General features: G+C 43.6%; 1 protein-coding gene across 4 annotated transcripts in view; it reads right to left on the reverse strand.

The window, feature by feature from the left end:
- Positions 1-25,529, reverse strand: part of ZHX1 (zinc fingers and homeoboxes 1) — a 496,423-nt gene that overhangs the window by 231,716 nt on the left and 239,178 nt on the right. For all 4 annotated transcript variants that reach the window (XM_044066580.1, XM_044066582.1, XM_044066579.1 and 1 more), the window contains one exon: positions 2,612-2,738. The gene's annotated coding sequence lies outside the window, so the exon portion shown is untranslated. The remainder of the gene's footprint in view (positions 1-2,611; positions 2,739-25,529) is intronic.

The raw sequence follows: 25,529 nt of genomic DNA on the forward strand, positions 1-25,529 counted from the left end.
ATCAGGGTGATTAGGTCTTCGGCCATTTTGAGCATTTGTTTCTTAGGCATGGAAGCCTGTCCTGGAGAATGCTGCATCTGTTTCTTAGTTGTTGATGGGGCCTTAGACTTAGCAGAGGGTTTAATGGTTAACTGGGTAGGTCTGAAGACACCCTCTGAAGCTGTGGATTGCTCAGCTACTTCGGTTCCCTCAGAAGGGTTAGTTTCGGTAGGCTGAAAACATAGAGCGTCCGAAGGCCCAGCCAGCACCACGTGGGAGTCGGAGGCAGTCTGTGGTTCTGTGGATGCGGTCGTCAGGGGCTGCGTAGGCGCCTCGCTGAAAACCGGAGAACCTGTGACTGACCTAGAAGAGACCTCGCTGTCAGTTTTGGGCCTTGGATGCTTGTCCTTGTCTTTGTGCTTTTTATGTAATCCGGTATTCGGAAGTTCCGACGGCATGGTGTAATTGAATTTTCTGCCAAAATAATGTCGGGCAAAATCAAACCGACGTTTAATAGTGCACTTGTTAAACCTAGCACAAAACCGACAACCAGTGACGTCGTGGTCTGGGCCTAGGCATGGAATACAATAGGAGTGGAAATCCTTATGAGGTATTTGCTTCCCACAAGAAATACAGTTATTAACTTTTACTGACATCGGTCTGAGGCAAGAAAAAGTTTCCCCAACGGGGTACTTAGCTTTGTAGAAGACTTCAGTTCTGGATTCGGAATGAAAATCTCAGGAGTTGGCCGACCGGCACTTGCAAACTGCTTCTGCTTCGGGCACCGCACGGCAAGAAAGACTGAAGAAAATGGCGTCAGCTGCATCTTATATACCCCCGTCACACTGACGTCAGAGAGGAGGCAACAGCAACTGACGCCGGACCAAGACTTTGGAACTCAGGCCGATTGGGGAACCGCCTGAAGGCAGGATAACCCAAGTGTAATGACTGCAGCAGTGTAACACGATGAACATCTCCCTTTGGACCCTGTGAAATAGTTTCTGGGTCAGCAGCAGGGTTTTTAAAAAGAAATTTGTGTGAGTCAGGAACCCTGTAATATCTGTCAGGCTTAACAGGAGCTGGGGGTAAGGAGTCAGGGGTCTGACTAGACTCCGAAAATACATCATCTACAATGTCTAACACAGGTGGAATGGCTAGAGGCCTGTGCTGAGGAAGTAAAAGAAAATCCCTGAGCCTCTTTTTAGATTCTGAAAAATCTTGGCTCTCCAAGTGGAAATGCTCCCTCATGGTATGTAAGGTTTCCCCAAAGGAATAGTCCTCAGGAGGAGATGCTGAAGGTATAGATTCTTCAGCATCAGAATCCTCATAGGGGGGAAGCGAATATTCCTGATCAGAAGAGGAATCAGAAGAAATAGAAACCTGATCTGAAGATTCATAGTCAGTGCCTTGTCTAGGCCTCTTATCAGGAGGGGGATGGGATTCCCCTGATCAAGGTAATCAAGTCTTCGGCCAGTTTGAGCATCTGTTTTTTGGGCATAGAGGCCTGTCCACATGGTTCTTGAGTTTGTTTCCTTGCTGTAGAAGGTGCTTTAGTCTTTGCCTTTGAAGCTGAAGTCAATTTAATGTAAAGATGTTTAAGTCTGAATACACCCTCAGAAGCCGGTACATGCTCAGCGGCTCCGGACTCATCTGAGGGATTAGTGTCCGAGGCTCCAATACCTTGAGTATCCAGCGGCATGGTCGACTCCACGTGGGAGTCGGTAGCAGCCTGCGACTCTAAAGTAGCGGGCGTCAGTGGCTGCGAAAGCACCTCACTGAGAACTGGCGAACCGGCGACTGGCTTAGAAGCTTCGTTGTCAGTTTTGTGCCTCAGTTGTTTTTCTCTATCCTTTCCTTTGCGTTTTTTGTAAACTCCGTTAGTCGGATGGCTATCCGATGACATTTCAGGATAATTAAACCGGCGTCCAAAAAGGTTTAAAGCAAAATCATACCGGCGCTTAATAGTGCGCTGGTTAAATATAGCACAAAACCGACAACCAGTAACGTTGTGATCAGAGCCTAGGCAAGGAATACAGTAACAATGAAAATCCTTATGAGGTATTTGCTTTCCACAAGAAATACAATTATTAACTTTTTCTGACATCGGTCTGGAGCAAGAAAAAAGTTTCCCCAAAGGGTATTGAAGACTTCGGATCTGAAACTCAAACACGAAAATCTCAGGAATCGGCCGACCGGCACTTGCGAACTGCTTCTGCTTCGGGCACCGCGCGGCAAGAAAGACTGAAGAAAATGGCGTCGGCTGCTTCTTTTATACTCCTGACGACCTGACGTCAGGGAAGGGGGGACAGCAGCGGACGCAGGACCCAAGACTTTGGAATTCAGATCGGCTGTGGGCAACCTGCCAGAAGGATTACCCAAATGTAATGACTGCAACAGTGAAACACGAAGAACATGAAAGCTGCTCCATTATACAGATGCACAAACCTCTAGAAGTCAAGGTCAGATGACTGCAGGTCCCACTGCACCTATTAACAAGAATAACGAATGATAGTGCAGTAGTGATTCTTACTACGAACATCATTGTTTCCACACCATTCAGAAGAAATTGTATCTACTTGCAGTACTGGTGTTTCATGTGTTATCACTTAGCATAACTCCACATGTCCCTCACCTCACAAATGGAATACTCCCCAGACTGAACCTTTGGGTAAGGGATAACCAAATGATGCTGCCCATCCTTTGTAGCGCCTTGCTTCTGTCTGCCATTTTCACTGAAATGATATGTAGCTATCAAAAACCTGTTAGAAAACAGAACTGCATGTTAGAAAAGTACTCTTAACACAGCACACCAGGAGATACAAGCCAGCATCTTATTGAGTAATACAAAAACACAGCCAAGGAAAGCCTTAGTGTACAATGGCTGAAACTGATGGTGATAACTTCTGTGCATACAGAAATGTGCCAAGCAATGCTTTTACAGTGTTGCATGCCAAGTTCTGAATCTTAATTAATGACATATAATGGAAGCAGTACATTTCAAGAATGATACTAAAGCAAATGAATTCCATATTTATGCAGCTCTGTATTTTAAAGTTACTTAAAAATGGGAGAAGAGAAGCAAAGCATAGCTTAGTTTTAAAACACATTACTAATTATACACACTAAGCCAATCAAAGCAAGATTGTCAATGCTTTTAACCAAACACACTACAAACCATAATGATGTGTTATGTCTGGCTTACTTAAAGGAAAACTCTGCCCTCTCCTACAGTTTAATTAAATCCTTAGGGTTCTTTTCTCCCTACAATACGGCTCCAGTATTGTATAGGTACCAGAAACCTGCTTGTACTGTTTAAAACTTTCATTTCCTTGCATTGGAATCAAAGGAAGGTTTAGCATTAGTCATAGCCTTTTCCAGGATTTTGCTTTGCATTGAGACAAACATGAACTTGCTCTTTTCATATACCCCAGCACTCTGAAACTGCCTGTCAGTATGTCAGCAGTATGTCTACCTGTAACATTTTCACAGTGCAGTATGACAAATTTACAGAAGAAGTTTTCATCCAGCCAATGTCCTGTTAAGCTCATGAATGACTGTATATTACACAGGGATCTCCAGGTGTCTGTCATTAACGAAATACAGCTCTTTGCAGCTGTTCTTTCACTTTCTGGCAGACATCGTTATACATATCAGGGATAACAGCCTCTGCAAAGTATTGCGTGATGAAAGTTGGTATTGTGGTTCTAATGTAGCAATAAGGTTCTTAAAGCCTTAATCTTCAACAATTGAGACTAGCTGCAAGTTGACACATATCATTTTCACAACTGCAGCATGGACCTGTTGAGCTTCTGCAATGCCTATCTGCCATTTTTTTGCTCTTTTTAATAACATCAATTAGTGATGGCTGTAATAGTTTTGCAGAACTTATTAACAACGTACTTGGCAAAGCATGGCTATCAGATGTGGACATGGTTTCTTTAACTGCATTGTATTGCTCGGAATGTTTATATCGCAGGTGGTTTAACAGCGCTGATGTTGTATATACTTTGAAGGTGACCCTGACCCATGCAATATAACCGCAGAACAAATGATGCATTCTACCTTTGATTCATCTGCTTCGTCAACGTTAAAATATTTCCAAACACCGCTACATTTAACCATCTTACTTTTACTTCACAAACAGAATGAAACAGTTGTACCACACAAATTTGAAATTACCACTGAAAATATTTACATCTCCTGATGAACACGTTTGGTGGCAGCTTCTGTTTCCAGGAATATATAGGTATAATATATCATACTTTTCATTCATTGACAGCAGAGAAAGTACAGTTTTGTACCTACCATAAATGTAGATGTCTGATAGGAATGCATCTGCAGTCCTTACAAATGGGTTGTCCTGTCGTCAGGCAGCCCTTCGGTCGGCCGGATTCCAAAGTCTGGGTCTGGCTTCGGCTGGTGTCGCACTTCACCCGACGTCATAGCTGCAGTTCTTCGGGTATAAAGGCATCAGCCGATGCCATCTTCCTCAGTGTTTCTTGCCCCAGATGCCAGGTGCCCTCTTGGATGGCTAAATTTGGATAAATGCCAATGTTTCCAAATAGTAGAGAGCAAACACATAAAATAAGCATGTATGTACATATATACAAACAAATACACCATAATAGATCCCCCCCAAGCTAGCTAAAAGATGGCAAATACCCTAGGAGTACCACAGAGGGGAAGGCGGGTGGGTAATCCTGACTGCAGATGAATTCCTATCGGACATCTACATTTATGGTAGGTACAAAACTGTACTATGTCCTTCAAGGATGCATCTGCAGTCCTTACAAATGGGTAGAATACCATAGCCAAACTAGGGGAGGAGGACAAAAGAGAGATTATGGTGTAGACAGGATCCCTTGCAAAACAGCAATGGCAAAACCTGCTTGGGATCTAGAGTATAAAGGTAAATTATAATGCTTGGCAAATGTATGCACGGAGGTCCAAGTAGCAGCCTCTATAATGTCCTTGGTAGCCAATCCTCGTAAGAAAGCTGTGGTAGTGGCTGTAGCCCTTGTGGAGTGAGGCCTGATGTTCTCTGGAGTTTTCTTTCCATGGTAGGAGTAACAAAATCTAATGCAATTTCCTATCCACTTGGAGATTGTCTGTTTTGAAATTGGTTTTCCTTCCTTTCCTGTTGCATATGCTACCAGAAGCTGGTCTGTTTTTCTATTGCACTTTGTCCTGTCCAGGTAGTAGCGTAATTGTCTATGTACATCCAAGGTATGCAACAGTCTTTCTCCCCTGTTCTGTGGGTTGGGGAAGAATGTAGGCAGGTGGATAGCCTGATTTAAAGACACTCTGGATACCACCTTAGGCATAAATGTAGGATTTGTTCTCATGGACACTCTATCTTGATGGAAGATCAGGAAGGGTTGCACTGCCATTAATGCCTGTAGTTCAGAAACCCTTCTTGCTGAGGTGATTGCCAGCAGGAAAGCAGTCTTCCAGGATAAGTATTGTAATTCTGCTGTTGCTGCTGGTTCGAAAGGGGGAAGTGTCAATTTTTCTAGCACAAAGTTCAAGTCCCATGCTGGCAATGGTGATTTCCTAGGAGGTTTTACATTTTTAATTCCTCTCAGAAACTGCCTGAGCAGAGGATGTGAGAAGACAGGAGGATCCAAGCTGTATTCTGCTGAAATAGCTGATGCATGTATCTTGATGGAAGAATAGGACAGGCCTGTATGGAAGAGCTCTGCCAAGTACTCCAGGATGTTGGCTATGTTTACCAGTGAAACATCTTCTCCCTTTGCAGTACTCCAAATGAGATATCTTTTCCATTTTGCTGCATAATTCTTTCTTGTTGAAGGTCTGCGAGCCTCAAGGATAATGTCTTTAACCCTTTGGGATAAATTTGGGTTAATTGATCTTATGTAATGTTCCAGGCAGTCAGCTGCAGAGTTTTCAGGTTTGGATGCAGGATGTTGTAGTTGTTCTGTGTTAACAGTAATGGGGTCAGGGGTAGTGTCCATATTTGTTCCCGAGACATACTCCTCAGTAATGGGTACCAATGTTGCCTTGGCCAGTCTGGAGCTATCAGAATGATCCTTGGCCGTTCCTCTTTGATCTTCAATAGCACCTTGTGCATCAAAGGAAGTGGTGGGAATGCATATGCTGTCAGGTTTTCCCAACTGAAAGATAGGGAGTCCACCTTCCAAGCAAGTGGGTGGTACGTCCTTGTGCAGAATTTCTTTAGCTGGTGATTGAGTGGAGATGCAAATACGTCTATTTGTGGTAGTCCCCATTTTCTTGTGATGGCTTTGAAGATGTCCGGATGCAGCATCCATTCGTGGGCATCCGTGGTAGTTCTGCTTAATATGTCTGCTAGAATGTTTTCTTTTCCCGGTACAAAAATTGCTTGTAACTGAATGTTGTAGCTCAGAGCCACATTCCATAGGTCCAGTGCCAGCCGGCATAGAGGGTATGAATGTGTGCCTCCCTGTTTGTTGATGTACCACATAACTGTGGTGTTGTCTGTCCTTATCATCAACTGACTTTCTTGGAGAAATAGTCTGAATGACTGGATTGCCAATTTTACTGCCAGCATTTCCTTTAGATTTATGTGCAGGTGCAGCTGGTCTTGAGTCCATAAGCCTTGTATGCATTTGTCCAGCATGTGGGCCCCCCAACCGAGGTCTGAGGCATCTGTCGTGATGGTTTGGTTTGGTTGAGTGTTGCAGAAAGGCAATCCTGTGTTTGATTGGCAGGTCTGAGCCCACCATAGGAACTCTTGCTTCAGGCATGGGATCATTGGAATTTTGGTTTCTAGGCTGTGCTTGTGTTGAGACCACAAATTCTTTAGGTACCACTGTAGCTTTCTCATATGCAGTCTGGCATGAGGGACCAGAATTATGCAGGATGCCATGAAGCCTAGGGCTTGCAGTACTTTTCTTGCTGTTAGATGGTTCTGCTTTGTTAAGGTCAAGAAGTAGAGAGGTAGTTGCTCTTGCTTTTCTACAGTTAGGAATGCCATTTGTTTTGATGTGTCCAGCTCTGCACCCAGAAAGGTTATTCTTTGGGATGGAATCAGCCTTGACTTTTTTATATTGACTGTATATCCCAGGGCTTGCAGCAGGTAAATGACTCTTTGTAAGTCTTCTGTTAGCTTGTTTTTGTTGTCCGCTTGTATCAGGCAGTCGTCCAGGTAGGGGTAAATTTGGATTCCCTGAAGTCTGCAATGAGCAATTACTGATGCCAGGCATTTCGTGAACACTCTGGGCGCAGTAGATAAGCCAAAGGGCAAAGCTGAGAATTGATAATGCTCTGATCCTGCAAGAAATCTGAGGTATCTTCTGCAATTTGGTCATATGGGGACGTGCAGGTATGCCTCCTTGAGATCTAGAGTTACCAGCCAAGACTCCTTGCCCAACATGGGAAGAAGCTGCTGTAGGGTCAGCATTTTGAATTTTGGAACAATGAGGAATGTGTTTAAAGCGGACAGGTCGAGAATGGGCCTCCATTTGCTCTCTTTTCTTGGTACCAGGAATAGTCTGGAGTAAAATCCCTTTCCTTGTTCCATAGATGGTACCTTTTCCACAGCTCCCATTCTTAATAATTGAGATATTTGCTTTAGAGCTTCTGCCTTTTGAGTAGGAGGTAGGTTTGGCATTCCTCTCTTTCCTGGTAGAGTATGGAAATGGAACCTGTAACCTTGGTCTATAGTTTGCAAAATCCATTTTTCCCTTGTGATGCAATGCCAGTTCTTTGAAAATAAGGCTAGCTTTCCGCCTAAGGGTGCTGCCAGTTGTTCCCTGGTAGGCGGTGCCAGAGTCAAGTCACTGTGATTGTGTTGTTGTAGTGGTGGTGGCTGCGTCTGTGCCTCGCTGGTTGTTACCCTGCCACTGGCGTCCCCTGTAGGCACCCCTGGATTGGTTTCTGCCTCTTGAACGCCTATTCCTGCCTCTCTGAGCTTTACAGGAGTCCGGAAAGGACCAATTTTTGGAGGGCCAGTTCCTGCTAAACCTTGGAGGTTGAACCTGTAAGAAATCTTTCACTGTTTGCACAGATTTCACCTTTTCTTCCATCTTTTTCAGAACCTGCTGTGCAGGAGAACCAAATAAATTGACCTTGTCCATAGGTGCATCTAAAAGTTTTGACTTGACATGGTCCGGTAAGGCCTGCTCTTTCAACCATGCATGCCTTCTGATAACTGTGCCAGTCATGGCTGATCTAAAGGAAGCCTCCAATGCATCATAGCCACACTTTAAAGAATGGTTACTAACTTGCTGTATGTTATGTATCATTTCCTGAACATACTTCTTATCTAAAGATTCATCAGAAGACAGTTTTTTAGTTAACTGGTCTAGCATAAATTCTTGATATTGAATCATATGAAATTGGCAGTTCAAAGCCCTAGCTGACAGAGTAGCAGAAGTGTAAACTTTTTTACCCCATCTCTCTAAGGACCTGGATTCCCTTTCAGAGGAGAGGGGGTTTTTAGCAGATGTAGTTGCTACAGCCTTAGGCCCCTGGGAGATAGTCTCGGGATCTGCAAAAGGAGCCTTGTATAAATGGTGATGAGTGTCCGGGACCCTGTAGAACCTATCGAGCTTAGCAGGGGCCGGAGGTAATGAATCAGGAGCAGTGCAAGCATCATTAAATGCATCATCTACAACAGAAAGAACTGGAGGTATAGCTAAAGGCCTATGCTGAGGTAAATGTAAAAAGGTTCTAAGACTTTTCCTGGAGTCTGAGAAATCTTGGCCCTGCCACTGAAATTGTTCCCTCATAGCATGCAAGGTTTCCCCAAAGGAAAATTCCTCAGGTGGAGAGGCAGAAGGGATGGACTCTTCAGCATCCGAGTCTTCGTAAGGGGAGTAAGGAGCCTCTGGAGGGTCTGTATTTTCTGATTCATCAGAGGAATCATCTGTGGATACTGGCTCTGGGGGCTCTGCTCTAGGCCTCTTCTCTGGAGGTGGTTGAGAGGCCTTGTCTGGATGAGGCTGGGATCCACGAATTAAAGAAATGAGATCCTCTGCCAGAGAAAGCATATGGGAACTGGTGCTGGGCCTGTGAGAGGGGGGCTTAACAGGCACAGTTTTTGAAGCTTTAGCTGCTTTGGCCCTGGCAAAGGCCTTAATGGACATGGCTGCAGGAGGCCTAGCAGCTCCACGTGCAGGGGTTGAAATATCCAAGGGAATAGTGTCAGATAATTCCTGAGAAACCGCAACTGCAGGTTGGATTTCAGAAGCCGATTCCACCAGGTTAGAAGAGGCCTCGGTAGAAGGCAAGTTTTCAGCTGGAGGAAGAACCGCTTGCTCGGTTTCAGCCGAAACCGAGACACTCGTGGTTGGCTTAACCGCGGTTTCGGCCGAAACCGCGGACCGCGAGTGTCGGTCCTTTTCCTTGCGTTTTTTGGTTATTTGTGAAGTCGGAGGATCCGACGGCATAATATATGCAAAATCAGAGCCGAAAAACTGCTCTGCAAATTCCGACTGACGTCTAAGCGTCCGTCGGTTAAAAGAAGCACAGGCTAGACAAGCTGCTACGTCGTGGTCTGGGCCTAAACAAGGTAAGCAGTAAGAGTGGAAATCTTTATGAGGTATTTGTTTCCCACAAGTTAAACAGTTATTCACTTTTTCTGACATCGGCTGAGGCAAGAAAGAGTCCCCAACAGGGTACTTAGCTTTTTAGAAGTCTTCGAAGTAGTATTCGGTAGTAGTAATCTCTGGTTCTGACCGACCGGCACTTGCGAACAGCTTCTGCTTCGGGCGCCACGCGGCAAGAAAGACTGAGGAAGATGGCGTCAGCTGATGCCTTTATACCCGAAGAACTGCAGCTATGACGTCAGGTGAAGTGCGACACCAGCCGAAGCCAGACACAGACTTTGGAATCCGGCTGACCGAAGGGCTGCCTGACGACAGGACAACCCATTTGTAAGGACTGCAGATGCATCCTTGAAGGACATCTACACTGAAGTCTGCTGCTGCAGCTTTTTGAAAAGAGATCACGGTACGCTGTGGTTCAGGAAATTTTACCCTTTCCCTCAATGTAGTGCGATCTCAGAGTTGGTATACTTATTACTAATTTATGTGTCTTTCTCTTACAGAAATTAATAAAGAGCTGAACAGTGCATGAGAGATCGGGAGAGTGAGAGCAATGTGTGAGTGAATGCGGGTATGAATGAGGGAGTGACTGTGTGTGTGAGAGATCGACAGTGAGAGCGATGTGCGAATGAATGCAGGTATGAATAAGGAAGTGACTGTGTGTGTGTGTGTGTGTGTGTGTGTGTGTGTGTGTGTGTGTGTGTGTGTGTGTGTGTGTGTAGGTATGTGTGTGTGTGTGTGAGAGAGAGAGAGATCGGGAGAGACTGAGAGTGATGTGTGTATGAATGCAGGTATGAATGAGGAAGTGACTGTGTATGTATGTGTGTGTGTATGTGTGTGTGTGCTTGAGATCGGGAGAGAGTGAGAGCAATGTGTGAATGAATGCAGGTATGAATGAGGGAATATGTGTGTGTGTGTGTGTGTGTGTGTGTGTGTGTGTGTGTGTGTGTGTGTGTGATTGGGAGAGAGTGAGAGTGATGTGTGGATGAATACAGGTATGAATGAGGAAGTGACTCTGTGTGTGTGTGTGTGTGTGTGTGTGTGTGTGTGTGTGTGTGTGTGTGTGTGTGTGTGTGAGAGAGAGAGAGAGAGAGAGAGATCGGGAGAGACTGAGAGTGATGTGTGTATGAATGCAGGTATGAATGAGGAAGTGACTGTGTATGTATGTATGTGTGTGTGTGTGCGTGTGTGTGTTTGAGATCGGGAGAGAGTGAGAGCAATGTGTGAATGAATGCAGGTATGAATGAGGGAATGTGTGTGTGTGTGTGTGTGTGTGTGTGTGTGTGTGTGTGTGTGTGTGTGTGTGTGTGTGCACGATTGGGAGAGAGTGAGAGCGATGTGTGGATGAATACAGGTATGAATGAGGAAGTGGCTCTGTGTGTGTGTGTGTGTGTGTGTGTGTGTGTGTGTGTGTGTGTGTGTGTGTGTGTGTGTGTGTGTGTCTGAGTGAGTGAGTGAGAGATCGGGAGAGAGTGAAAGCGATGTGTGAATGAATGTAGGTATGAATGAGGGAGTGACTGTGTGTGTGAGAGATCGGAACAGTGTGAACAATGTGCGAGTGAATGTGTGCATGAATGCAAGAGACTGTGTGTGTGTGTGTGTGTGTGTGTGTGTGTGTGTGTGTGTGTGTGTGTGTGTGTGTGTGCGCGCACATGTGAGACAGTGAAAAGAATGTGTGAATGAATGCAGGTATGAATTTGGAAGTGACTGTGTGTGTGTGTGTCTGTCTGAGATTGGAACAGTTTGACCGATGTGTGAATGAATGCAGGAATGAATGAGGGAATGACTGTGTGTGTGAGAGATCGGGAGAGTGAGAGCAAGGTGCGAGTGAATGCAGGTATGAATGAAGGAGTGACTGTGTGTGCAACGATGTCTGAGTGAATGTGTGCATGAATGCAAAAGAGACTGTGTGTGTGTGTGTGTGTGTGTGTGTGTGTGTGTGTGTGTGTGTGTGTGTGCGCGCGCACATGTAAAATACTGCTAAAGCTTGAGAACTAAATCTTTCTGGGTCAGTATGGACCATCCAGGACTGCTGCTAATTTTTTTTGTTTGTTTGTTTTGAATGGAAACTTTGACATTAGGAATAAATAAAGAAAGAAAAGTACAGAGTTGACCTTCATCCATATTTGCGTCTATGAATCTTGCTTATTATAGGAGACATTAGGGAAAAGAATGTCTGACACTTTTGATCATGGAGGAGGAGGATGAAACAAATGATAGATGGGACAACTCCACTTCATAAGTATTGTTTTTGCTGTTGAGGGACTTGAGGACTGTTCATGGGGCACTGCCAAGCATCTGCTCAGTCTCTATACTAGCCAATTGTTTTCCTCTAGAATATAAACTGCAGATAAAGCCCTATTTGTCTTGAAAGCTACTCCCAAGTTACATATTCGGTTGCCCTCTCTGCAGAGGGTATATAAGCATTTTCCTCCCGTTTGGTAATGTAGCATTCATTTGTTATGTTTTCTGCTTAAATGAAGAAGCAAACTGATGGGCTGTATTCCTATTCGCACTATTGGGTTATTTTACCGAATACGAATATTTGGTTTTGAGCTACTATTCGGCCAAATATGAATCAAACATTCAGTACATCTTTAATATTTTATATTTACACACACACACACACACGTGCAATATGGGTGCATGCAATTCATTATTTATAATAAACATAACATAGTAGAGTTAAGCATTATTAATACATACTTTCTAGTAAACATTGCTTAATGTTTTGTTTATTCTCTGTCACGCAATGACAAAGACTGCATGTGTAACACATAGCCAATGTCTTTATTTCAGTATTTTTTTCTTTGTATTGCTAAGTGTATTTATTAAAAATTAAAATCAAAATCTAAACCAACTATACTAGACGTAGTGAACATAGTAACAGAAATAAATCAACTGGAATTGATATCTTTAGAAAAGGGTAGATGCAAACTACATAAGAAAAAATGCAAATCGTGGGAACAATACATACCGGGAATGAATGAGGTTTAAAAGAAGGCAGGATTTAAATCAGCTATGTAATGTTTGACTGAAAATGACTGTGTAGATTATAAGTGATGTATAATGCTTGTAACTAGGATTGTGCCAGTGTGTTTTGTTTTCATTTATATAAATGTATGATTGCCTATGTCATAACTGATGGTTTAATAAAGATGTTTTTAAAAAAAAAAAAAAAAAAAAAAAGCAGGAATGGAATAATTTATGTAATGTTGCTTAGGTTACATGATATACAACAATATATGTGAAGTATTACGGTAAACATGAACTTGTTAATACAGTTTAATTACTCTTACATAAATGTAAATTTGCCAGTGTCACAAGTAATAATTCCATAAACGTGTTTAAAAAAAAGAAACATTAGCCAAATGGTTAACTGATTGTTATTACGTTTATTTATAATAAACTGGGCCTGACATTACCCAAATCACCAAGAGCACATTTCACAAGATCTATGGCTACTTCCATTTTTTTTTTTTGTCTACAGCTTCTCTAGATGATATTTGTGCAGCTGCAACTTGGGCCAATCACCATACTTTTACTGCTCATTACAAATTAGATCTGGTCTCTACAGGCACAGCAGCTTTTGATTCAAAAGTACTCAGGAATATCCTTCCTTACAGCCCTCTCAGGGTTTTAGGTAGCTGGGGACTCTGCTCCAAGAGTCGAGGAACAAATGAAAAATGCCAATATCAGATAAAAAAGTTATGTACTCACCATAACATTCCATCTATGCTGTCCACTTTCATGCTTTCTCAACTATCCTCCCACCAACCCCCTCCTAGCCATTCTTTTGGAAGGATCGAAGATGCTGAAGGAACCTTGTTTGAGTCTCTGTTTATTGCTAGTTAGTTTGATATTTTTATTGCTTTGCAATGCTCTATGGATATAAAGGGCACAAACAAGATTTAAGGTATGTTAGGGACTAGGGCATTATGGAAAAGGGATGAGCTCAAAAGCTTTCAGTGATCCAACGAGCTAGTAGAAGCGGCCGTTAAGGAAGAATGAAAATGGACAACACATATTGAATGTTATGGTGAGTACATAGCTTATTTTTTCAGCTGCTTTCTTACACTACCACAATAAAATATGCGTTTCTGATGGGAAACAACTCCTTTAATTATGGAGAAGTAAAGTGAAATGTGCAGACACAAAATCTGCAGTAGTTGCTTATCTGACAGAAAGATTCCACCAAATGCATTCAAACTGTCTCTGCTAATTCAGATCAATGAATGACTATGAATCTATTCTGCACCTGACAGAAATAAGGCTGGATGACAGACTTCGTAAAGAGACAACATATTTCCTCAGCATTAGCTGCTACAATCCCCAAAATACCTAATCTGTACACAACTTGTGTTTTACTCCAAGGTACATAGCTTGCATCTCTGATCCTGAACTGGCTTACGCAGGTAGCTCCTGAAAAGGCAAGATCCTGCCACTATCCAAAGCACCTGGTGCCAGTCCCTGAAAGACTGCGCCACCCCCTCAGCTCTTCAAGTGAAGAGGAAATAAAAAGGACTTCCACAAACTGTAGAAAGCTAACTGATGCATCGGTTTCCTACAACAGATCCAATCCACACCACGGCCATCAGCTCTTCAAGAGAAGACTGGGAAAAAAGACTTCAGCATGTTGTCTTCAATCAATTTATGAGGAGAATTGTAATAAACTGGAAATGTTACTGTTTTTCAAAAGAAAAATGCAAGATGGTACAAGGTAAAGCAAGAATTGGAGGAAGAAATAAAGCAGCAAATCAGGATAGAAAATGAAAGACAGAAGGAGAAACTAAGGTTACAGAAGACCAATTCCCTGCAGGTTAAGGGAAGAAAATTGAGTGGAGAGGAAGAAATGTGGCTGGGGCAAAAGAAAACATAAATACAGAAATATGGAAATTGTACAACAATTAGTAAAAAGTTAGCAAGAAAAGAAATTATGCAGCCTCTCCAAAAGCGGTAAGAGCTTTTCTGGTAGGTTAAACAGCAATGGATAACTACAGTGGTGTTAAGATTATATGACGATATATGGTGGCAATGAATAAGTGATTCTTAAGTATACTAGACATGTTTAAGAGTTTTTATGAAGACCTGACACAGGGAGAAGATGGGCTGAAAAGACCAGGTAAAAGATAAGGGAGTTTCTGGCAGCAGTATGTATGCCCAGATTACAACAGTTTCATAGGGAACCAAAGATGAAGGATATTATGAAAATTAGGGTAGAGGAAGCAATAAACAGGCAAAACGGTAGGAAAATCTCCAGGGTCTGATGGCATCCCAATGGAGGTTTGCAAAATGCTGGAAAGGAAACAGTATCAATTTTGGTGCATTAACTAAATAAACCTAAGAAACAACACATACCAGTAATGTGGACTGACTGCCCAAATAATAATGTTTATCCATGGGTAGGGGTGGGGGACCCCACTAGAGTAACTTCTTATCACCCCTACTACACTGTTAAATCATGACTACAAAACATTTACATCTGTAATGGCAAACAGGCTCGCACCTATGATAGGTGAATTGGTGAATAAGTATCAATGTGGATTTCTTTTGGGAAGGAGAATTAAAAGGTCTCTTATGGTAATAAAGAATGCAGAAAGGTGCAGGACAGAAGTGGGCATTATCACTAGCTGCTAAAAAGGTATTCAACAGACAAGAGCGGCAAAACCTGTTCTCAGCTATGGAAGCATCAGGTTCCTGCCCCGATTAATTCAGTTACTCTAAACCCTATATCAGAATGGAAGGGCTTGGGTTAAAAGTGATGGCGGTTCTCTCAAGTAAACTGAATTTTAACAAAAGGAACCAAACACAGTTGCTCACTTTTCCCTTTGTTACTCAAGCTTTATTTGGAGCTTTCAGCTTTATCAGTGAGGAAATCAAATATCAAGGGATACCCATGGGGTAAACTTCAACTTAAAATAGCACGGTGTGAAGCTGATGCAAATTTAACAATGCCAAATCTTAGGGATGACTAGGGAGATTTTGCCATATCTGCAGAACTGGAAACAATATTTGGTTACAAGGCAAACAGGATGAAAACTAAGGTTGCCCTAATAAATGCTGGATGTAAATAAGCACTAAGGAAAAGATACCCAGGAATGGTAGATAAAGGTGCAGTGAAATACATAAGTGTCTGGTTGTTTAATGCATATGAGGGCTGAGGAAATAGAAGCACTAGAGTTTAACAAATAGATAAAAAATGAGTAGAGGTCATGTAGTGGCATGTACTACCACCATACACTCTATATGCAGTAATCATTTAGGCACTCAGCAGAGTATAGCATGCTTGGGAAAGTTAAAAGATTGGATGCAGTATTTCTCTGGATGGGAGTAAAACCTAAAGAATGATATGAAACAGTATTTTTTTTTTTTTTGCTCGCCTCAGACCTCATGTTTACTGGTCCAACCCCCAGTGTCTCACATCAGGTCTACCAGCCATCCTATTAGTCCTCCCACCCCCCAGACTTACTCCAGTATCACTTGGGCTGACTGTGGATCTGAAGGACATCCTGGGCACTTTGGTTGTCTGTGCTGCCATCTGTTTTTTTTTTTAAATGCCTCACCCACTCCCTTTCTAAACCTCATGCATGCTTGACTGTATCACAGGGTAACTCCCCCTCTGGATCATGCTCCTGCTCAGTCAGTTGCCTAAGCCACTAAATGAACCAGAGTTGGATGGGTCGTAGTTAGGGGTTTATCCCTCTATGCCACCATTGCAGCTATGCTGGGATATAGTATGATGACAAAAAGCAAGTGAGGACTTGTGGGATCCTAATACCAACTTATAGTTGACAAAACTCCTCATCACATTTTAGCAAAGGTGCAACTCTGGGGGTGGGAGCCTCAGGAAAGTGAAAATCTATACTGAAGGAACAAAATCAGTGGTTAGGACAAAGATAAATTTGAGATAATATGGACACAATACAGAAAAAATGCACCCCCTCCTGCATAAGGCGAAAGAAGTAAGAAAGTCGGGGAGTGGACTTTTCACAAAGAAACCATTAAAATAATTGTGACAACATATAATATCTACAATATGTTGCTTGGGAGAAAGGCTGTCTTGCTTTTATTTTATGAATTAAAAGCTGGATTTACTAATTCTCCAAGTGCTGGCTGTGTTTTCTGCATGCTTCCTTGGTTGAGCCTTGCACTGCCGTACTTGCAGGAGAGCTCATGATTGTAGAATTTGGGAGAAAGGCAGCCAACATTAACTCAACAACACCAAACACCTGGAGAAAGCTAAGGACACAGATATATAACTAGAAGTAAATACTGTTAAGACAATAGAATGCTAAGTTGGGAAGTGGTACAGGCTCAGGTATTACATGCTAAATCAGCTGTATCTGTCCATCAAGCATTAAGGTGGAAAGCAAATCAGAGGAATTTGTTCCTGATACCAAAAAACAGTGACCAGTATTATATCAATGAGTACTTTTCAACTATGTTTGAAGAGAGATTTGATATGAGAAGGGATTCATTTCAAAATTATATAAGCTGTTACAACAGCTTGGACAAAGAGGTGATAAACAGGATGAAAGGAAAATGGAGAAGACATGTCAGTAAAGACCTAGGAGAGGAAAGTACAGTTGTGTACACTTACCATAAATGTAGATGTTCGAGTGTATTCACTGTTGAAGTCATCACATTTGGGTTATCTGCTTGCAGTAAGTCGGCCTGATTATCAAAGTCTTGGGTCCTGCGTTGGTTGCTGTTTCATCTTCCATGACATCAGGTAGTCAGGGGTATAAAGCATGCAGTTGACGCCATTGCTTCAGTTTTTCTTGTCCCATATGTCAGGTGCCCCCATAATGGGAAGTAAATATATATACAAGGTTACACCTCCAACAAAAAGGCAAACACAAAAAAGCTTTAAGCATAGTAAACAAGAATAGAGGTATAGCCAATAGAAGTCAGGGGGCTGGAGGGAGGGTAACTAGGACTGCAACAGTGAATACACTCGAACATCTACATTTATGGTAAGTGTACACAACTGTACTATGTTCTTCGTGTTTCACTATTGCAGTCATCACATTTGGGTAGATTCCCAAAGCTAAGGATGGGAAGAGGAAATTAGATAGCATTAGGACCAGCTATAAGGCCCTGCAAGACTGCAGTGGCAAAGCCAGCTCTGGATTTAGAAAAAATTGGCAAATGGTAATGCTTGGTGAAGGTATGTACAGAACACCAGGTAGCAGCTTCTAGGATGTCCCTTGTAGATGCAGCCCTGGTTGAATGTGGTCTTATCCCCTGTGGGCTAGGTTTTCATGGTGTTTATAGCAGAAATGAATGCAATGGCCTATTCATTTAGAAATTGTTTGTTTTGAAAAGGCCTTCCCCTCTGTCCCTGCAGCAAATGCAACCAGCAGCTGTTCAGATTTCCTGAGAGGTTTAGTCCTGTCCAAGTAAAATCTAAGTTGTATGTGCACATCTAAGGAGTGCAGTATTCGTTCCCCTTTGTTCTGTGGATTAGAAAAGAAGGTTGGCAAATGAATGGACTGATTAAGGGCCACACTGGATACCACCTTGGGCATGAAGGAGGGATTGGTCCTGAGGGACACCCTGTCTGCATGAAAGACAATGAAAGGCTCCACTGCCATGAGGGCCTGTAATTCAGACACCCTTCTTGCTGAAGTGATGGCTAAAAGGAAGGCTGTTTTCCAAGAAAGGAATTTCAACTCTGCATTTGCCACTGGCTCAAAAGGAGGTAGAGTGAGTTTTCCAATACAAAGTTAAGTTCCCAGGCTGGGGTAGGGGCTCTTCTGGGTGGTCTTAAGTTTTTGGCCCATCTGAGGAACTGCTTCAGCAGTGGATGAGAGAAGAGGGGTGGTTTGTGTTGTAATGAGCTGAAATGGCTGAGGCATGAATTTTGATGGAGGAAAAGGAAAGGCCCTTGTGAAGCATCTCAGTTAAGTATTGAAGAATCTGAGGTAAATTGGGTGCTGCTGTGGCCATCCCGAGTTTGGTTCCAGGAACAGAATCTTTTCCATTTTTCAGCATAGGATTTTCTAGGACTAGGCCTCCTTGCCTCCAGAATGACATCCAACACTTGCTTACTGAGGGATGGTAACGGAGAGATCAGGTAATTAGCCAGGCTGCCAGGTTCAGGGTTTGAAGCTGTGGGCGCAGAATCTGGCCCTCCTGCTGGGACAGCAAAGCAGGGGTTTGAGGCAGGTGCAATGCTGCCAGCAGTGACACACTGTGCAAAAGGGGGTACCAGTGTTGGCGTGGCCAGTCTGGTGCAATCAGTATCATCCTTGGTTTGTCCTGTTTGATTGTTAGTAGTATCTTGGAGAGGAGAGACAGAGGGGCAAAGGCATAAACTGATAGGTTTTTCCAGGTGAAGGACAGGGCATCCACTTTCCAAGCTTGTTTGTGGGGAGTCCTTATGCAGAATTTGTCCAATTGGTAGTTCTGGGGGAGGCAAACAGGTCTATCTCTGGGCTCCCCCATTTGTTTCTCAACATGTTGAATATCTTTGGTTCCAGTTTCCACTAGTGTGGGTCCATGAGATTTCTGCTTAGTTCGTCTGCCAGTGTATTTAGCTTTCCTGGCAGGAATTGAGCCTGTAGGTGCACTTCGTAGCTCAAGGGTGTGTTCCACAGAGCCATGGTTAGTCTGCAGAGAGTGTATGAGTGGGTTCCCCCCTGCTTGTTTATGTGCCACATAACAGTGGTGTTGTCCGTCTTTGCCATTAATTGTTCTGGAAGAATGTTGTCCTTGAAGGTTGTCAGAGCATTCTGTACAGCTAACGTTTCTTTTTGATTGATATGCAGGTGCATTTGACTTGGGTTCCATTTGCCCCGAATGCAAATCCCTGCCAAGTGAGTCTCCCCATGCATAGTCTGATGCGTCTGTTGTTAGGGTTTGGGTGGCAGGCGGTAGAGTGAATGGCAGTCCCTTGTTTAGGTGGCAGGCCTTTGCCCACCAAAGGAACTCTATCTGTAGACAAGGTATGATAGGAATCATTGCTTCTAGATCCTGAGAATGTTGACACCATAGGCTTTTTAGATACCATTGTAGTTTCCTCATATGCAGCCTTGCATATGGAATTAGGAGAATGCAGGAAGCAATGAACCCTAGGGCTTGCAGTATTTTCCTTGCAGATAGCTGGGTCTTTGTGGCCAGTAGTTTGAAGTAGGCTGTCAAATGAACTTGTTTCTCTGGCGTGAGGAAAGCCATCTGGGAAGTTGTGTTCAAGCTTGCTCCCAGGAATACAATTTGTTGGTAGGGTACAAGATGTGATTTTTTTTCGTTTATGGTGTACCCCAGAGAAGTTAGCAATTTCTGTACAAACGCCAAATGATTCAATAGTATGTCCTGGCTTTCTGCCTGAATATTTCTTTGCCTACAAAATGCAATGACTGGAGCTAGGCACTTTGTGAGTACCCTGGGTGCAGTAGATAAGCCAAAGGGCAGTGTAGAGAACTGATAGTGCATGTAGCCTGCTTTGAAGCGTATGTATCTTCTGCAAGATTCCCTTATTGGGATGTGTAGGTAGGCTTCCATTAAATCCAGTTTTGCTAACCAGGCATCCTTGTCTAGTATAGGAAGCAGCTGGTGAAGAGTTAAAATCTTGAATTTTTGGGATCACCAAAAATGTGTTTAGGATAGAGGTCCAGCGTAGGACGCCAGGAGTTGTCTTTTCTGGGCACCAGGAAAATTCTTGAGTAGAAACCTTGTCCCCTTTCCACTTCTGGGACAGGTTGAACAGCCCTAATACTTAAAAGAGAGAGAAAGTACAGTTTTGTACCTACCATAAATGTAGATGTTCGAGTGTACACCCTGCTGCAGTCATCACACTTGGGTTATCCTGTCATCAGGCGGTCCCGCAGTCGGCCGGAATTCCAAAGTCTTGGTCCAGCGTCGGTTGCTGTCGCTTCTTCCCTGACGTCAGTGCGCCAGGGGTATACATACTGCATCCGACGCCATTTTCTTCAGTTTTTCTTGCCCCAGATGTCAGGTGCCCCCAAAAAGGTGGTCAGTAATTAGTACCAAATTGAGTAAATTTTGCACAAACACAAAATCCCCCCAGCTATAAGCAAATACATCAGGAAGGTATTGTAGAGATATAGCCAGTTAGATCAGAGGGGATGGAGGGAGGGTAACCTGGACTGCAGCAGGGTGTACACTCGAACATCTACATTTATGGTAGGTACAAAACTGTACTATGTTCATCGTGTTACCCTGCTGCAGTCATCACACTTGGGTAGAATCCCAAAGCTAAGGATGGGTGGAGGAGTCATAGAGGGTTAGAGGAGGCTAGAAGGCCCAGCAGAACTGCAGTGGCGGAGCCCGCCCTAGTCTTAGAGTAAAGTGGTAAGTGATAGTGTTTGGTAAAGGTGTGTACTGAACTCCAAGTTGCAGCTTCCAAAATGTCTTTGGTTGGAACCCCCCTGAGAAAGGCTGTAGATGTAGCTGTTGCCCTGGTAGAGTGGGGCCTAATGGTAGCAGGAACTGGTTTTCCATGATGTGTATAGCAGAAATGAATGCAATGTCCTATCCATTTGGAAATGGTTTGTTCTGATATAGCCTTCCCTTGTGAAGCTGTAGCATAGGATACAAAGCGCTGGTCAGATGTTCTGAAAACCTTAGTTTTATCCAAGTAGTAACGAAGTTGCCTGTGAATGTCCAAGGAATGCAGGAGTCTCTCTCCTTTGTTCTGTGGATTTGGGAAGAAGGTGGGTAAGTGGATGGTTTGATTTAAAGCCACACTGGAAACCACCTTAGGCATGAAGGAAGGAATAGTTCGTAGCGAAACTCTGTCTTGATGGAAAATGAGGAAAGGTTCCACTGCCATTAGTGCCTGCAGCTCCGATACTCTTCTAGCTGAAGTTATTTCTAGCAGCAGGGCAGTCTTCCATGATAGGAACTGTAGATCTGCAGAGAAAGCTGGTTCAAAGGGAGGTAGCTAAGTTTTTCCAGAACAAAATTGAGGTCCCATGTTGGTGTAGGTGCTCTCCTGGGGGGGCTAATATTTTTTGTCCCTCTGAGGAACTGCCTCAGAAGTGGATGTGAAAATAAGGGTGGATCCGTGTTGTAGTGGGCTGAAATAGCTGAAGCATGGATTTTAATGGAAGAAAAGGAAAGTCCTTTGTGCAACATCTCCGTTAAATACTGTAGAATGTGAAGCATGTGAGGCTGAATTGTGTTTCGGCCTTTAGCTTGGTTCCAGGCACAAAACCTTTTCAATTTGTCCGAATAAGCCTTCCTGGTGCTTGGCCTCCTAGCTTCCAGAATAACATCCATAACTGCTTGTGAAAGAGGAGCTGGTTGGATGCTTAGGTGATTTGCCATGCAGCCAGATTTAAGGTTTTGAGCTGGCTGTGAAGAATCTGATTGTTTTGCTGTGTGAGCAAATGGGTAATTTGTGGTAAAATCCAAGGTGGGCCCTGGGCCATATTCCTCAATAGTGGGTACCAGTGCTGGCGTGGCCAGTCTGGGGCTATGAGTATCAGTCGTGGTCTCTCCTTTCTGACTTTCAGAAGCACCTTTGTGAAGAGAGGCAATGGAGGGAAGGCATATGCTGTCAGGTTTTTCCAACTGAATGAGAGTGCGTCCACTTTCCAAGCTTGATGGTGAATTGTCCTTGTACAAAATTTTATTAGTTGATAGTTTTGAGGACTGGCAAACAGGTCTATGTCTGGAAGGCCCCATTTTTGAGTTATCATTGCAAATGCTGGTGGATCCAGTTTCCACTCGGGATCCATGATGTTTCTGCTGAGGTCGTCTGCCAATGTGTTCTTCTTTCCTGGCAGGAATTGAGCTTGCAACTGAACTTGGTAAGCCAGAGCTGTGTTCCACAAGGTCATTGCTTGCCTGTATAGAGGGTAGGAGTGTGTACCCCCTTGTTTGTTTATGTACCACATTACTGTGGTGTAGTCCGTCTTTATTGTAAGTTGTCCTGGATGTAATAGATTCTTGAAGGCTGTCAGAGCATTCTGTACAGCTAGCATCTCTTTTTGATTGATGTGCTGATTCCTTTGATCTGCAGTCCATACGCCTTAAACACACTGTCCTGCCATGTGTGCCCCCTAGGCGTAGTCTGATGCATCTGTTGTCATAGTTTGCCTGGCTGGGGGCAAGGTGAAAGGCTGACCCTTGTTGAGGTGACATGCCTGTGACCACCATAGAAACTCCTGTTGTAGGAAGGGAATGAGAGATATCATTGTGTCCAAGCTTTGGCTGTGTTGAGACCATATGCTTTTTAGGTACCACTGCAATTTCCTCATATGCAGCTTTGCAAATGGTATTAGTAGTATGCAAGATGCCATGAAGCCCAAGGCCTGCAGAATTTTTCTTGCAGTTAGTTGGGTCTTTGTTGCCACTGTTTTGAAATATTGAGTCAGTTGTAGTTGTTTGTCTGGCGTCAGATAAGCCTTCTGGGCCGTTGTATTCAAGCTGGCACCCAGGAATGTCATGTTTTGGGAGGGTACTAGTTTTGATTTCTTTTCGTTTACTGTGTACCCCAGGCAACTTAGAAGATGTTTTACAAAAGCCAGATGTTGTAAGAGGATGTCCTTGCTTTCTGCTTGGATGAGGCAGTCGTCCAGGTATGGGTATATTTGAATTCCTCTTTGTCTGCAGTATGCGATAACTGGTGCCAGGCATTTTGTGAAGACTCTCAGCGCAGTAGATAAGCCAAAGGGCAGTGCAGAGAATTGGTAATGGGTTGAACCTGCAATGAAATGGAGGTATCTTCTGCAACTTTGTCTGATAGGGACATGCAGGTATGCCTCCTTGAGGTCCAACGTTACTAGCCATGCTTCCTTGCCCAATATGGGAAGAAGCTGCTGTAGTGTTAGCATCTTGAATTTGGGTACTTGTAAGAAGGTGTTTAGAATTGAAAGGTCCAGAATTGGTCTCCAGGCATTGTCCTTTCTGGGCACTAGAAAGAGTCTTGAGTAAAATCCTTGACCTTGCTCTTGAGTAGGTACCAGTTGAATGGCTCTCATGTCCATGAGAGCTGTAATTTGTCTTTGTGCCTCTACCCATTGATTTTGTGGCAGGTTTGGCATTCCTCTTTTCATTGGTATGGTGTGAAAATGGAATTTGTATCCTCGTGAAATTATGTCTAGGACCCATTTGTCCTTTGTGACAATGTGCCAGTTGTTTGAAAAAAGTGCGAGTTTTCCTCCCAAGGGGACTGCCAAGAGAGTGATGCTTGGCCAAATGAGGTGCAAGTCACTCAGTTTGTCTTCTGGTAGTCTGGGACCTGTCTTCTCCTCCCTTCTGTGTTGCAGTGGCCCATTGGTGAGGTTTGTACTGGGCTTGTGGTTGTCCTCTACCTCTTGGACGTCTGTATTTACCCCTCTGTGGTCTGTCAGTAGCTGGAAAGGACCAATTTTTTTGTTGGCCAATTTCTGCTGAAGCGAGGGGGTTGTACCTGTAGGAAATCTTTGACTGTCTGCATAAATTTTGCCTTATCCTCCATTTTCTTTAAGACTTCTTCTGCTTTAACTCCAAAAAGAACATCCTGCTGTAAGGGTGCATCTAGAAGCTTTGCTTTAACATGATCAGGCAGAGTTTGTTCCTTTAACCAAGCATGTCTACGTATAATAGACCCAGTGACAGCTGCTCTGCAGGAAGCCTCCAAAGAATCAAACCCACATTGTAAAGTATGTTTGCCCACCTGTTCAGTTGCATGCAACAGATCCTGCATTTCTTTCAATTCAGACTGTTGAGGGAGTGTGCTCATTCTTTGTTTTAACTAAGAGATAAGATATTGCTGATACTTTAGCATGTGAAATTGGCAATTTAGTGCCCTCATAGCTAGAGTGGCTGAGGTGTAAACCTTTTTCCCCCACCTGTCTAGTGCTCTGGAGTCCCTTTCAGAGGGTACAGGATTTTTTGCCATAGAAGCCTTAGCCCCTTTGGGACCCTGGGAGATAGTCTCAGGGTCAGCAACAGGGCTTTTATAAAGAAATTTGTGGGAATCAGGTACTCTATAGTATCTGTCAAGTTTGGCCGGAGCAGGAGGTAGAGAGTCTGGGGCCAAACTGGATTCTAAGTAAACATCATCCACAATGTCTAAAACTGGTGGGAAGGCAAGTGGTCTGTGCTGGGAGAGTAAAAGAAACTCTCTGAGCCTTTTCTTTGAGTCAGAGTAGTCCTGACCTTCCCAGTGAAAATGTTCCCTCATAGTGTGTAAAGTTTCCCCAAAGGAGTAGTCTTCAGGAGGAGAAGCTGAGGGAATGGATTCCTCAGCATCAGAGTCTTCATAAGGGGAGAATGAGTAATCTTGGTCCTCAGAGGAGCCTGAGGAAATGGACACTTGTTCACAGGATGCATAATCTTCCTCTTGTCTAAGCCTTTTGTCAGGAGGGGGTTGGGAACCCCTGATTAAAGAGATCAAATCTTCAGCCATTTTGAGCATCTGTTTCTTAGGCATGGGGCCTTGAACAGGGGACTGAAGTGCAGTCCTTTTAGGTTTAATAGGAGTCTTCATCTTAGGATACGTTTTAATGGTGAGCGTCGTCGGTCTGAAGATGTCTTCAGAAACCGAAGGTGTTTCTGCAGCACTGACATCTTTTTCAGCAGGGTCGTCGGTAGGGGCTGAACAAAATGGCTGCGTCGGCCTGGTACTTTCCGCCAAAAGTTCCAAAGCGGTCTCGGGTTTCAGATCTGCGGTAGTCCGGGGCTGCGTCAGAGCCTCACTGAAGGCCGGAGAACCGGAGCCCAGACCAGCCGAGGCCTCGGAGTCTGGCTTGGGCCTAGGCTGCCTGTCCTTATCCTTGCGTTTTTTGTGCATGCCGGTAGTCAGTTGCTCCGACGGCATAGTGTAGTTACATTTTCTACCGAAGTAGTGTCGTGCAAAATCAAAGCGTCTTTTTATAGTACGTTTATTAAACCTAGCACAAAAATGACAACTAGTGACGTCGTGGTCTGGGCCTAGGCAAGGTATGCAATAAGAATGAAAATCCTTATGAGGTATTTCCTTCCCACAAGAAATACAATTGTTAACTTTTTCTGACATCGGTTTGAGGCAAGAAAAGTTTCCCCAAC

The sequence above is a fragment of the Protopterus annectens genome, chromosome 3.part1 (assembly GCF_019279795.1).
Source record: "Protopterus annectens isolate FY-2018-M chromosome 3.part1, PAN1.0, whole genome shotgun sequence".
NCBI lineage: Eukaryota > Metazoa > Chordata > Ceratodontiformes > Protopteridae > Protopterus > Protopterus annectens.